Genomic DNA, 13,454 nt, shown 5'->3' with positions numbered 1-13,454 from the left:
AAGCCTATCACTTCACCACATCAGCATCACTGAATTGTGGGTACAGTATGGTTCCAATTTGTAAGGTACCGGTAGTAATATGGAGTAGGCTACTGGTTAAGGACACAGAGTTAAGTCATAACCTGTTCCAGGAAGAGCACTGCTCTAGCACCATTAAGCAAAAGACTTAATGAAATGCAAATGTAGTTACACTGAAAAGAAAGGGTCTCTTTCCTGGAGTGTGTGAGGATGCAGGCTATGTCTCTTAAGCTCCATGTTTAAACATTTAGCAGACTCTCTTCCCAGAGTGACTTGCACATATTATGTTATTTTTCCATTTACACAGCTAAAGCAATTCAGATTTAACACCTTGATCAAGGGTACATCATTCCCAGTACCCAAGCTGAAAATCAAACCAAGAAACGCCATCCCAGTTCCCACACCATTATACTACATGTCCATCCCTAAATCATCCCTTAGTTGTCTTAAGGTCGGTATTTGGTTATATGCAAACTGCACAGGCAATGAGTCATACACAGACATGTCTGTGCTCTCACCCTTCCGTCCATTATAATACGCTCCGGTCCCATTACATCAGGCATGACATGAGGTCATGATGGATTCGGTGTGGAGGGACTGCCCTTCTATTGTCTCTGCACGGTAAACACTAAAGGTACGCTACAGCTGGACCCCACTTCCCCAGACTGGGACCACATCCCCTGCACGTTCATAGAGATTGGGTCATGCGATCACTGACGAGGCCACGCCCAAGAAAGCAGTTCCGTATCCTACAGCAAAGGACCAAAGAGGCTCCAGAACACAATGAACACGAGCGGCTCTGCTAATCTTGATCCACAGGAATGGAAAATGTCACGTGCACACAAACTAAAGATAGCAGTCTGTTTTTCATAGGAAAATAAGTTATTCACAATCTGCACTTTATCTGCCCGCGCACACGCGGCACGAGTGAAGATAACAGGGACCAATGGGCGGCCGTCACAAAAGCCGTATCGGGTTTGGCTATATTTAAAAACAATTATGACATACATATATGTCTTAGCAGTGGACCATACCGTGGTTATTGACCAATCTCAGACTCTTGTACTCAACTAATCTGACCTATAATTTTGCATTTTGCAACTGAGCGAGAATGAGAAGTCCGCTGACAATCGGAGCTTCAGATTTGTTGACCTTGGAGGCAGACGACAACTGTAGCAAAGCGCCCAGAGGACATGTTTGTGAAAAAAGTCTCGGAGGCAGGCTGGACACAATGTCTGTCTGAGCAGTGCATTGTGGGACCTCAGGCAGCGACATCTCCAGCGCACAAAGCGGTCCTTCACACAGCGGGGTACCAGCCACCCGCATCCGAGACAAAGCATTTCCTTCATTGAGTCCTACAGCTGTTCTCCCTCGCATTCTGCTACACCCTGACAATAGCCAATCACTCAGCGTGACTCTGCCAGGAACAGGCCGGTTAGACTGAGCTAGGGCTAAAAGGTGCATTTTACCACAGGCTATTTTTGTAAGCAAAAACACAAACAGTACCTTCCTGGGACTTTAAAAACACACAGCTAAGATTCAGAAGGCATTACATTCCTTTTGGCGGGTCCTCTCAAAGGAAGGCTAAAGGGTAAAACACAGGCCTAAATCCACAGTTTGTGTAATGCGTAACCCACACGCGTGTAACACAATTCCATTGCTTAAAATCACTCCAACTCAGAGGCGTTGCTCTGCCTGTGGAACAGTAACATTTGAAAGGAACAGAAAACCTTGAAATGGCCTTTGTGCCACTTAAGAACATGCCCTTGGCCCTTAACGGTCAGCAGTGCACAGACTGCCAATCCTAAGGAATAACGTGGAGCACAAGTGGAGGACAGACTATTCAGGATGTAAAGTGAAATCAGATGTGATAGTTATACCGGATAGGATAGAGTTTAATCATGAATATTGATCATACGTGCTCTGTTTGCAAACAAACATACCGCAACCTATGATAAAGCACGGGTTGTTCACAAATGAGTGTGTGTGTGATAGTGTAAGGGGGCTCCTTGAACAAAGATTCATTGAGCAATATGTATGGAGTGTTTCAAGGTGATTAATATATAGGGGAGTGTGGCAGTGGTAAGATGGTTTAACCGAAGGTCCGTTCGATTCGGAAGGACAGCCGTGTACCCTAGAATCTTACTCATTCTATCAGATATATCATGTATAAATGGATACAATTAAGTGCTAGTAAAAGGTAAGTCGTGATAAGTCCAATGCTGTAATGTAATGTAATGCTAAAACTATGTATGTTAACAATACAATTATGCAAGATTATTAGTTTTAATCTGAAATGGTCAACTACACACACATACTGTTGACTGACCTCACATACTATTTAGCTAACATGCATACACAAACAATAACATCCAGCCTATTGCAGCTTTAGTGAAGCAACTGCATTGCAGTGTACAATCAGCAGACTATTTCAACAGCAATCTCTGTTGTGACAAATACACAGATCAGTCTAAATTGTTTTGTCTGGCAGGCGGTATTGTTTTGACAACTGCAATTATGTGATATACACACAAACACACAATAGTTTTCTATAAGTTAAACATAGCCTTTTGCTATAAGCTTTCTATATTCTAACCTTGGGGCTAATAATGGTCAGTCTTGTATCTGTGTTTATTTAATAAGCTTTCCTCAATAATGTAGGTAGAGCTGCAGGACTGAAAAACACCTACAGCTAATATGAAGGGACACCTGGCGCTGGAATGTGCCCAAAAATCTTTGTTTCAGCATTTAGCCCATCAGACTTATTAGCCTATTTGATAGCTGATTGGAGAGATTCTCTACAAGCAGTCTTCTCAAAAAGAGGAAAGGATGAAGCCTAATTCAAAACCAAGACAAAAATATATTCATATTGTGACATATTTCTTTTTATTCAAGATAACCGCATTCATAAAATGGACCACTGGGAAAGAGCCTTTTTAGCCAACAGGAGACATGAAAAACTAGTGATTCTACGAATCAGCAAGTAGGACTTTTAAGGCACAAATGTGACCGACTGTTTGCCTTACTTGTTCTTACCTCTGCTTCTACAAATACACTAGACCCAATATTGAAGTTTGAGGGCTCTGAACTAAATTTAGAGCATCACACACGAAGCGCCGTCACACGTCTTCATTAACGAGCGTCGCTTACGGCAACGATCCCAACGCGTCGTCGGACGGGTTTAACAAACCGCGCTGTTTTCGCTCCCGATCTGCATTCTCATTCTGCGCGCTTCCCCATTATACCCGCCGTTCTCCGCAGAGAGAATGCAAAACAAACAGAGCAGCGCGTTTCTCCTTCATCGGCGCTCAAGTGGACGACGCACAATGAGCGGATCCGCGCCGACGCTCTCCAGCGCCAGAGCGAACGGAGCGGTGACTCACACTTTTAATTAAAAACCCTGCGCGACAAAAGAGACGCGGAGCAATTACAGGGCCGGCGCTAGCCGCTCGATGCAAATGCGCCTTCGACAAAGCGCCTCGCGGACAAAAGGGTCTGGGTCGCGGCGCGGCGCGGCCCTGCTAAGCGCCACACAAACGGGATCCCCTTACGACACCCAGCACGCAGACCGTCTTCATTAGACAAGGAAGGCATTTTTTAAAGAAGAGAATCAGCTGTCTCCATGTCAAAGAACACACAGTACATGTCAACAGGTAAAAGCTGGATGCTTAGTAAAGCGAGGGCCTTGGAGTTGTGTTTGATTCGCATAGTGATTGAAGAGCGTGTGCGTTTGCAGCTGATTTGAAATGCATCGTGGACACCCTTATGCTGAGCGACTTGATGAGATACACGTCTCATACTCCATAAGTAAGTTTGTCTAAATGGTTCACACAGCTTGATTTTTTTCCCCAAGATAAACTGACATATTCTATTACCCTTGTTAAAAATGGACGCAAAAAGAGTAGAAATCAGCAACAGGGGACAAACACGCAAAGGGTCTTCAGCTAATCTTACCATATTATTTTGGAGTATGAACCAACTGTAGAGGAGCAAGAAGGCCAGTGGTAAAGCAGAACAATAAACCAATGACAAGTAAGAATTCAGGTGGTTCCTCTGGCTAAGACAGGGATGATAGTACACCTCTGCCAGCCAATGATTTTGTTCAGAGCTCTTTCTACTAGAGGTCCTCTGTGGTATCAAAACACCAATAAAATACTGCAGTTCATCAGACTGCAGATCGCTGTTCTACATTAATCCATGAATTACCTTTCCTGTTTTTCCTCTGCCTTTTCCTGTTTTTTCCTGTCCGTTTGGGTTCTACATGCTCAGAGTCCTGTCCGTTTGGGTTCTACATGCTCAGAGTCCTGTCCGTTTGGGTTCTACATGCTCAGAGTCCTGTCCGTTTGGGTTCTACATGCTCAGAGTCCTGTCTGTTTGGGTTCTACATGCTCAGAGTCCTGTCCGTTTGGGTTCTACATGCTCAGAGTCTCTGTTGGGTCACATGCTCAGAGTCCTGTCCGTTTGGGTTCTACATGCTCAGAGTCCTGTCCGTTTGGGTTCTACATGCTCAGAGTCCTAAACCTTTGGGTTCTACATGCTCAGAGTCCTGCCCGTTTGGGTTCCACATGCTCAGAGTCCTGTCTGTTTGGGTTCCACATGCTAGGAGTCCTACCGTTTGGGTTCCACATGCTCAGAGCCCAGCCCGTTTCGAGTAGCCTACTACTCGCTCAGGAATTCTGCCTTCTGAGGGTCTACTTGCTCCACCCATCAGTTATACAGTGAGAAACAAAAGAATCAGGCTTGGAATACCTCTGTACTTGCAGCAAAGTGAGAGAGATGTTCGAGAGAGTACGGTAATAGGCCCCAGGTGGCAGAGTTAGACACTGACGCAGAGCCCGCGAATCACAGCACGGATCCGTTCTGGTGTCACAGGAAGACAAGCTCCACTAACAATCACACACAGATCAGATCGGTCAGCCCAGATCGAGCTTCGGCTTCAACCACTGCCCTGAACACAGGGCCCAACATTTGAAACACTCTGGATCTATCCAGGGTTCAAACATGGGCAGCAGTTTTTTTTTAAAGGACAGCAGGCCAGCAGGGCCCTTCCTTTCTCATTTTCTCCATTATTCAGACGGGTAGAAGCAGAGAAATAAAAAAAAGAAGGGTCCACAGCAGCAGGGAACTCACAAAAGGTCTCGGGAATCCGCCACGCTACGGATCCCGCCACACGTCTCGCCCTGGCACCGGCTTTTTCATTATTTCAGCTCCTGCTGGTCCTACCCCAACCTCTGCCCGTTAACCACACACATCGCATGCAGTCTGCGCCTCCCGTCTAATGCGGAAATCACCGGAAAAATCCTGCCAGTCTTTTTTTTTTTTCCGACAGCCAATTATTTTATATGACCTTCTTTTTCTTTAATTATTCATGCCGATTCATACATTATTCAAAATGTAATTTTAACTTATCAGAATACTGAGCAAACTTTCAAACTGTGTGCTTCCAAATTATGTGTAGAATTAGCTGGCGTTACTCTTTCTTAAAAATGAGACACTGTTGTCCATTTTCTAATTGGCCCTGGCAAAGAACAGCAGGTCCCAGCAGGGTAACTGGTCACCCGCTGCCTTGACTTCAGCCTCTGACTCCCGGCACCTCCTGGCACCTCCCAAAGCCTCCGTTACATCCGTGCCCGGGCGCCTCCCCCGCGGCGACCTCGGCCTCCGCTGACATGTTTGCAAGTTGTTCTGTCTCGGCCCGCCTTCCCGTCGCTCCCATCTGTTTCTACGGCGACGGGGGCAGGGGAGCGCTCTGCCGAATATATCTTTCAGCGCGGCGGGCGGGTGGGAATGGAGCGCAGGTATGCCTCTGCTTCCCCTCGGAAAGCTAAGCCGAGACTTATTACCTTCTGACATTCAAATGTGCCGCTTCCTCTTCCTGTTCCCGCTGGCTGCTGGGAGAACGGGCGACCTCAGCGAATCTGTACTCCCACGCACGCATGCACACACACACACACACACACACACACAGACAAATGCACACGCCTAAACACACAAAGACACACACACTCACAAGTACAGACATATACACACACACACACACACACAGACAGAGACAGACACACACACACACAGAGACAGACACACACACACACACACACACACAGACACACACAGACACACAGACACACACACGCGCACAGGACCTGTTCAAACTGGCCAGAGTTAAGTGTAACACCGGTAGCGAGCTGCACTTTGGGAGTCAGGTTAATGACATGTGTAAACACCGTGTTGTTGCCTACAGGGGCGCCACTGCGTGATGTGCCTGTGCGGAGTTGCTAGGGAACTGAATCCGAGGTCATCGACCCTGAAGCGCACCTCCTATCCTCAGCTTACCGAACCCGTGCCTCTGTGAGTTCCCCCACGGCAGGAGAACCTGAGTCACGATTAATCCACCCCGGTTCGCTCCTATCAGTACATTAGACACGGACAGACCAGCAATCCGGGAAAACGGCACACGTGTCCTAACGACAGCCCGTCTTGCTTTCAGATTTGCTCACCGACACCTAAGTGATTCAAGAGAGGGAGAGACACGGGCACCTTGCCTGCTAATCTCCTCTCCAGCACCTTTGTCATGCTAATGTCACAGAATGACTAATCCTCACCTCTCAAACACACACACAGACACAAAAGAAATGAATTTTAAAAAAGGCATCTGAATCAGCCGTGCAGCAGAAACCATTTGCAAAGTGTTCTGATAAAAATGTTGTACAACATTACAAATAAGGGGGCCAATGTTTTGCACTCATTGTAATGCATGTTGTCTAGTTACATGATCAATCACGCTGGGGCCTGTAGTTCTTTGTTCGTTTGTAGTCCAGATAAAGGCAGATTATGTAGTAGATTGTGCGCCTCCAGCCAGCGAGGACTATAGAGGAGGTAGGCTATGTTCCCCCGTAATATATCATACATTTCCAAACAGTGCACTGGCTCTGTGACCTTGTGAAATGACAACATCCACATGTTTCACAGTGTTAATGTAACATGCTGTCAGCAAGGCATCCACCATTTTATAGAGCAGTGTAGACAGACAGATAACCAACCGACTAGCACACACAAATGCTGCGTACACGTACATACGCGTGCACACACACACACACACAAATCACACATACGCGCACACACACACACACACACAAATGTGAAGAAGTGCCACTGATTGGATGATATTGGGAGCCAGCTGTACACCACTCTAATTAAATGACCTGTGGATCATGGCAGCATTAACAGGAATAGAAGGATTACACATTGCATCTGGCACATGTGTGCATTGTGGGTACCTTAGCAATACTTCAGCACACAAAGCACAGCCAAGGCATTTTCAAATACCGATTGATATAGCCTACCAATAGCCTAATTGGTAAACAATCGATATAACAATAATCAAAAAGTTCTTATTAATTATTATTAGTTGTACTATTACTAATACTACTAGGCCTACTACTACTAATAATAATAATATTACAATTTCTCTGCAGATTACATTTTGTTGTCTTCAAAGATAACACAACTGGCGTGACAAAGTCTGAGAATACTCAGGATTGAGCGATACTGTACTAGGTTCGATTTTAGAAGGAAGGAGCTTTATCAATTAGGCTAGCAGCTACTGAGCAATCCAGAAATCCTGCATCAATTAACGAGCAAGAGTAATTAACTGGGCACCACTCACACAAGGCCTAATCAAGCCAAAGAGAGAGCACATCACTACAGGGCCTGCTTTATTTTTAGACATCTTGCTATATCCTTATCACAAAAATACAAAAAAAAAAAGTGTCTGCCATCATTCTCTGACTGAGCACATGAATAGTTCATTAAATAAAATGTTTTCTAGACTCATCCACAGATCGCAGAGCCCTCTGCCCACAGGCGGAGATGCAGAGTGGAAATCATTAGGAATAAATGCATTAGGGTGAAAAATGGAATCAATTTCACCTTTCCCTCGAGGAAGCGTACTGAACGGCACAGAATGTTCAGCAGGAACTGGCTGAAAACACGCAGTAATGACCGACAAGACACTGAACACGCAAGGAAACGCCATGCCAGCAATAAAAAAGGTTCATTTTCCTGACAAGAAAAAAACCTAACTATACCACATACATGCGCCATAAGAAAGCACCAGGACAGGGAGAAGACAGAAGAGAGAGAGAGAAAAAAAACAATTTCAGAGGCACTTGGAAAAAAAAAAAACACAGAAACAGTAAACTTCCGGCCCTATTTAAATGAAATATATTAAAAAGGGGAAAAAACCAATTTGGAAAGAAAAGCCTAATCTATATAATTTATTAAGGTAGTTTGGTTGACTGAGCATGCATGCTCTTTTGCTGAGTGAATGTGCATGCCCCACCAAGTAGCCTAGCCTGCATGTCTTTAGATTGTGCGAGGAGGCTGGAGTGCCCGGAGGACACTCCACACAGACCCGCCCCTACCGGGACTCGAACCGACGCCCCGCGCGAGGAGAGCCGACAGTGCCGTCCACTGCACCATGGTGTCGCCCATTGCATCATTCCACAGTCATGATGGGGGTGCCGCTGCTGTACCCTTGAGCACGGCACCTAATATCAATTAATACAGCTGGATATAGCTGCAGTATAGGTAGGCTATATGCAGCGGTATTAATTGATATTAGGTAAAAAAAAACTCTTAATTGTGAAATGCAATGTTATGTAATTGTATGCAATGTAATGCCACAAAAACCCACACAGTTCATCTCCCATTGGATGACACTCAAAATCCATTCAAAATTTCACAACTGAATGAATGTGAGCTCACACTATGGACATGATGCAAGCAACTCGGTCAAAGCCCGCTCTAATTCTCGTCATCTGCATTGTGCTAAGCGATGTCTTTAAGCCAGACAGCTTGTGGCGGACTCGCAGTGCGTCAGTCTCTGATGAGCACGCCCTAGGCCCGCTGTGGGGTTAATGAGAGCAGACACTGCACGTCTCAGCTCTGCTGGACACCGGACAGACAGCCGGGAAAAGAAAAGAAACGGTATGCAAAAGGGTAAGACTGAAGCGCAAGCACACACACAAGCACGCGCGCAAGCACGCTGAGCACCGAGCACACAGGCGCGCAGGTACAGCTAGGCACACGTGCAGCTGAGTCACGGCGGCCTGCTCCTCTGCTGTCGCTGGCAGTGATGATGTCACAGCAGAGACGCTCAGTACAGCAGGGGCTGACGCGTGGGAAGCATCATTCCATCGGCCGCTAGGCTGCTAGTGCTGTAGTATGAGCCCAGCATGACACATGCACAACGCCACACATCACACAAACACACATGCAGCACGTCATGCACCCCGCCCACACACAAACACACCTCACACGCAAAACACAGCGCCACTGCACGACACACACTGCAGCTGTCAGCCAGAACACAGCACGTAGCGAGACGTAAAAATACAGACACAAAGAGCACTCCAGAGATTTCAACCCAAGCCTAACTATTTCCAGTTATCCTTCTACCACTGTGCTTCAAATGAATCAACCAATATGAACAGACCCCCTGCAAATGGATACATGGGTTACAGTCTCTATCAGCCAAGCACAGGACTGTTATAAAGTACAAGTGAGGCAGTAGAGCAGGGACATTTCACCCCAAAGTTCATAACAGCGCTGCAATTATTGTACCAGCCAACAAAATAAATAAATAGGCCTATATAAATAAAAAACCTAAAGGGCATTCGCAATAACAGTTTAGCCAAAAACAATTATTTGACAAGAAAATAATAGTCTATGCTTGACTTGGCCCTGAGACACAGAGCAAGCAGGCTCCTTGGTTCCAAAACCAAATTTAGCAAGTTTCCCTAAGAGATTAAAAAAGGAGAGAGAAACTGTACAAATTCACTCGGGGAAACCGGGTGCAAGTCCCATTCATCTCCAGAACAACACAGCCTGCTGGAGACACCAGCAGCATGTCTTTATTCCTGTTCCTCCTCTTCCTCAGGACTTCTATTCAGAGGACTGTCTGCTATTCATTTAAGTGTGGGCCAGACAGCCAATTTCCCACCGAGCAACCTGAGAGCTGTCTACACTAAACACTGCTGCGCCACCTCAGTACTGCACTCTGAAATACTTCATTACTGCACATACACAGATCTACAACACACTCCTGTACTCTCATATACCACTCAATACTACTACTTAAATACCTCATTAAAATAGCCTACTTCATACAGGCCTACACCACACTCCTGTGCGTTCATACGCTGGATGACTGCAGGCCTGATTTGAGCATTTGGATGGGCTGTAGTTTATAAATTTAGTTCCACACACACACACTAATCACAGTGATTTGCCTGCAAGGATAAAGTGAGACTCGTAAATCCAGAATCGTAAAACTAGTTCTGCAGCTAGTTACCTGCAAGACGAAGCCTAACCCCAGTCAGACACTTTCTCCAAAACTCCAGAAGGACTGAGTATCTCCTCTACACTACTCTTCCCCCGTAGCGTCGAGAAGGTCATCAGCGATGAGAGGGGGAGACGAGGAGAGGGACAGAGGAGAGGGGGATACGTGGAGCCCGCTGGGGCAGCTCAGGACCAGACAGGGCTGACAGCGCCCGGAAACAAACTCCATTAGTCGCACAATCGAAACTGAAATTGTTAAAAGCTGGAGAAAATCATTTGAGGCTGCAGTCTGCAATTTGTTATTTTTTTTATTGACAAAATAGGCCCTGGGGCCTTCAGTTTTTTCTATCTCCTACTCTTGTCATGTGACCACCCTATACTGAACTCCCCTCCTGCATTCTATACTCAGTGTATTCTCAGGTAGGCTACGCTAACCCCAGACTCCGGGGTCTGTGTGCCCGTCACAAAGACTGAATAATAATACAGGTCTGCTATGCAGACCCAGTTTGTTAACCAAGGCAGAGCAGACATGCAGATGCTTTACTCAGATGTTTTGAATACAGAGGACCCGTTTTTTCTAGCGAATCTGTCAGTTGTACCCTTTTCATGGCTTTTTAATTGGGTTTCGGTGAGAGGTAAGCCAATTTACCTCAACAGCAAGAACTAAAATGTGTGAAATGTCAGAAGCTAAAAACCTGTGCTGTCAATAACCGTGCATGTAAACCGTGCACGTTTGCGTTAAGGTACCCTCCCCCCATGCTGTCTGAGCACTATATGCACCTACAGTTCAGCCCATTGAAATAATGGCACACTGCAGACGGAAAACATTGGTTTTGTCCACATTTCGCACTAACTGACTAAACTGACTTGCTCTGAAGCAGTCAAGGCATAAGTTCAAACTATGCAGATGAATTTGACATGGTTTCAAAGATTTAGGCTAATATTCAGGCTACAAACTGTTCACTTTGTAGAGACACTATGAGTGCGGGCTCAACCCTATAGTCTAGTTCAGGGCTGCCCGAACCTGTTACTGCACATCTACAGTCCTGTACATTTTCACTCCAACCCTAACAAAGCACACCTTATTCTAGAGAGCTAGAGATCTTGTTAAACCGCTAATTAATAGAAACAGGTGTGCCAAATTAGGGTTGAAATGAAAACCTACAGGAGGATGGTAGATCTCCAGGAACAGGGTTGTACAGCCCAGGTCTAGTTTCAGCCACTTTGATTTTGGCTGTATCGCAGTGATCTTCATTCCTGGTCCTAGTGAACCGCAGGGTCTGCAAGTTTTTGTTGTTACTCGGCACTTCATTGATAAATTAAAGCAGTCGTTACACCTTTAACTCATCTTACCTTGACTAAAATAAAACCAGCAGACCCTGCAGGCCACCAGAACCACGAATGAAGATCAGTACTGTCTCATTAGTGAACTATGAACACAAGTCCATCTCTGCAGGCTTTCATCACCAGATCTCCTCTCAAATTTGTCAATTTCTGCGGGCTTTCATCTCCAGATCTCCTCTCAAATCAGCGCCTCTCCTCTCCTCAAATTCCTCACCTCGCTGTCCTTAAGAGTTTTTCCTCAAATCCTGGCAGCATCAAACAGAAAGCAACCACACTGCAAGACTTGAACGTGAGCACAGCACAAGAGGACACTAATAGGACTCAGCATGTACCATGTTAGTATAGGCCAAAGCCCTAGCATAGAAAACGTAGGTAATACAGTATGTTACTTGACGGAGTGTTCTGCAAGATGAGCACAATCAAAGTTTATACCGTCACGTAGATAAATTAGGGGAATTTGAATTGAATTGTGGGAAAAAAGTTGCAGCGAGCACAGTGCGTAGACGAGACTCTGGCAGGGGACGGTGTTTTTATTTCTTCTTGCGTTGCTAGCAGCGGTTGCCACAGCGGCGCTCTCTCGACGCCCGTCTCGTCTTCCGAGTTTCATACCGCCGCTTCCTCCGCCGCGCGTCTCCATGGCAGCGAGGTCAGGTTTTCCCGCATTAAACGCGGCGCCGCTGACGGCAGGAAGCGCAGCTGGGCGAGGGTTAGCCGCCGACCGCGCGCGCAGCCTGCCGCGTCTCCGCTGCCCGCTCAGACCCGCCGATGCCGCTCGAAGAATCGCGCAGGCTCACACCAGGCCGCAAGCAGGCGGGCATTCATCTCCCTTTCAATAACCCAAGAGAATGGCGCATAAACTGCAGTACGCGTTTCGACTTCTGAATCTTACCTGTGCCTTCTGAAACGCAAACGGTGCGTACACAAGCGGTTGAACTGTTCGACACTGCCGCCGCACATATTCACCCTAGACTTCATCTTACTATTTAAATCATTAAGAATTAATAATAGGCTGCATTACATGAAATGTCACTCTAAAAAACCAAATCAACCCCATGCTAATGGTAACTGCAGGGTAGGTGACAATGGATGAGATGGTTTTCACACTGGCACAGCAATTTGCAACTCAACAATGTTTTTATGCATTTATTTCCTTAGAAATTACCAACAATCCGCATCTGATACTGTAAGGCCCAATTTTAAATAAATCTGTGTGCTTAAAAAAAAAAAGCAATTTCGCAGTGAAACGGGGATAATGCAGTAACAGTCTCAGCTGCTTATGTCCAAACGAAAAAAAAGAGAGATGAGAAACACCCTTTATCCAAAATGGCTTAAAGGGGCAGTTGACTTTCTGTATTTTTCAGCTTTAATGTATGTTTTTGAATGGCCCAGACAGTGTTTGTGTACAATGCAGGACACTTCAGATATTTATAGAAGTTTCTTACAACCAGCCAGCTTTACAACAGCTGGTAAATGGGCCAATTGAAAACATAAACAAAAACTGAAACTATATTTAAAAAACTCCAGAAGGCGAACTATCCTTTCAAAGCTCTGTATAGTGCCAGATATGAAAGCTAAAGCAAAAACAAAGCGAGGTAATTAACATCTTATCTTCTGCAAACGAGCGTTTAGGAGTTTTTAAATGGTGATGGATTGAAGGAGAAGTAATAAACAGGATGCATGGCATTTAGCTTCTAATAAGAAACTTAAATGATGTTATAACTAACAATTCATTACCCACCATAAGTGTCACC

General features: G+C 45.6%; 1 protein-coding gene across 2 annotated transcripts in view; it reads right to left on the bottom strand.

The window, feature by feature from the left end:
• Positions 1 to 13,454, bottom strand: part of pip4k2ab (phosphatidylinositol-5-phosphate 4-kinase, type II, alpha b) — a 49,785-nt gene that overhangs the window by 24,064 nt on the left and 12,267 nt on the right. The window lies entirely within an intron of this gene.

The sequence above is a fragment of the Anguilla rostrata genome, chromosome 8 (genome assembly GCF_018555375.3).
Source record: "Anguilla rostrata isolate EN2019 chromosome 8, ASM1855537v3, whole genome shotgun sequence".
Classification (NCBI taxonomy): Eukaryota; Metazoa; Chordata; class Actinopteri; order Anguilliformes; family Anguillidae; genus Anguilla; species Anguilla rostrata.
Note: the sequence above shows the minus strand (reverse complement) of the source record. Positions and strands in the feature narration are given on the sequence as shown.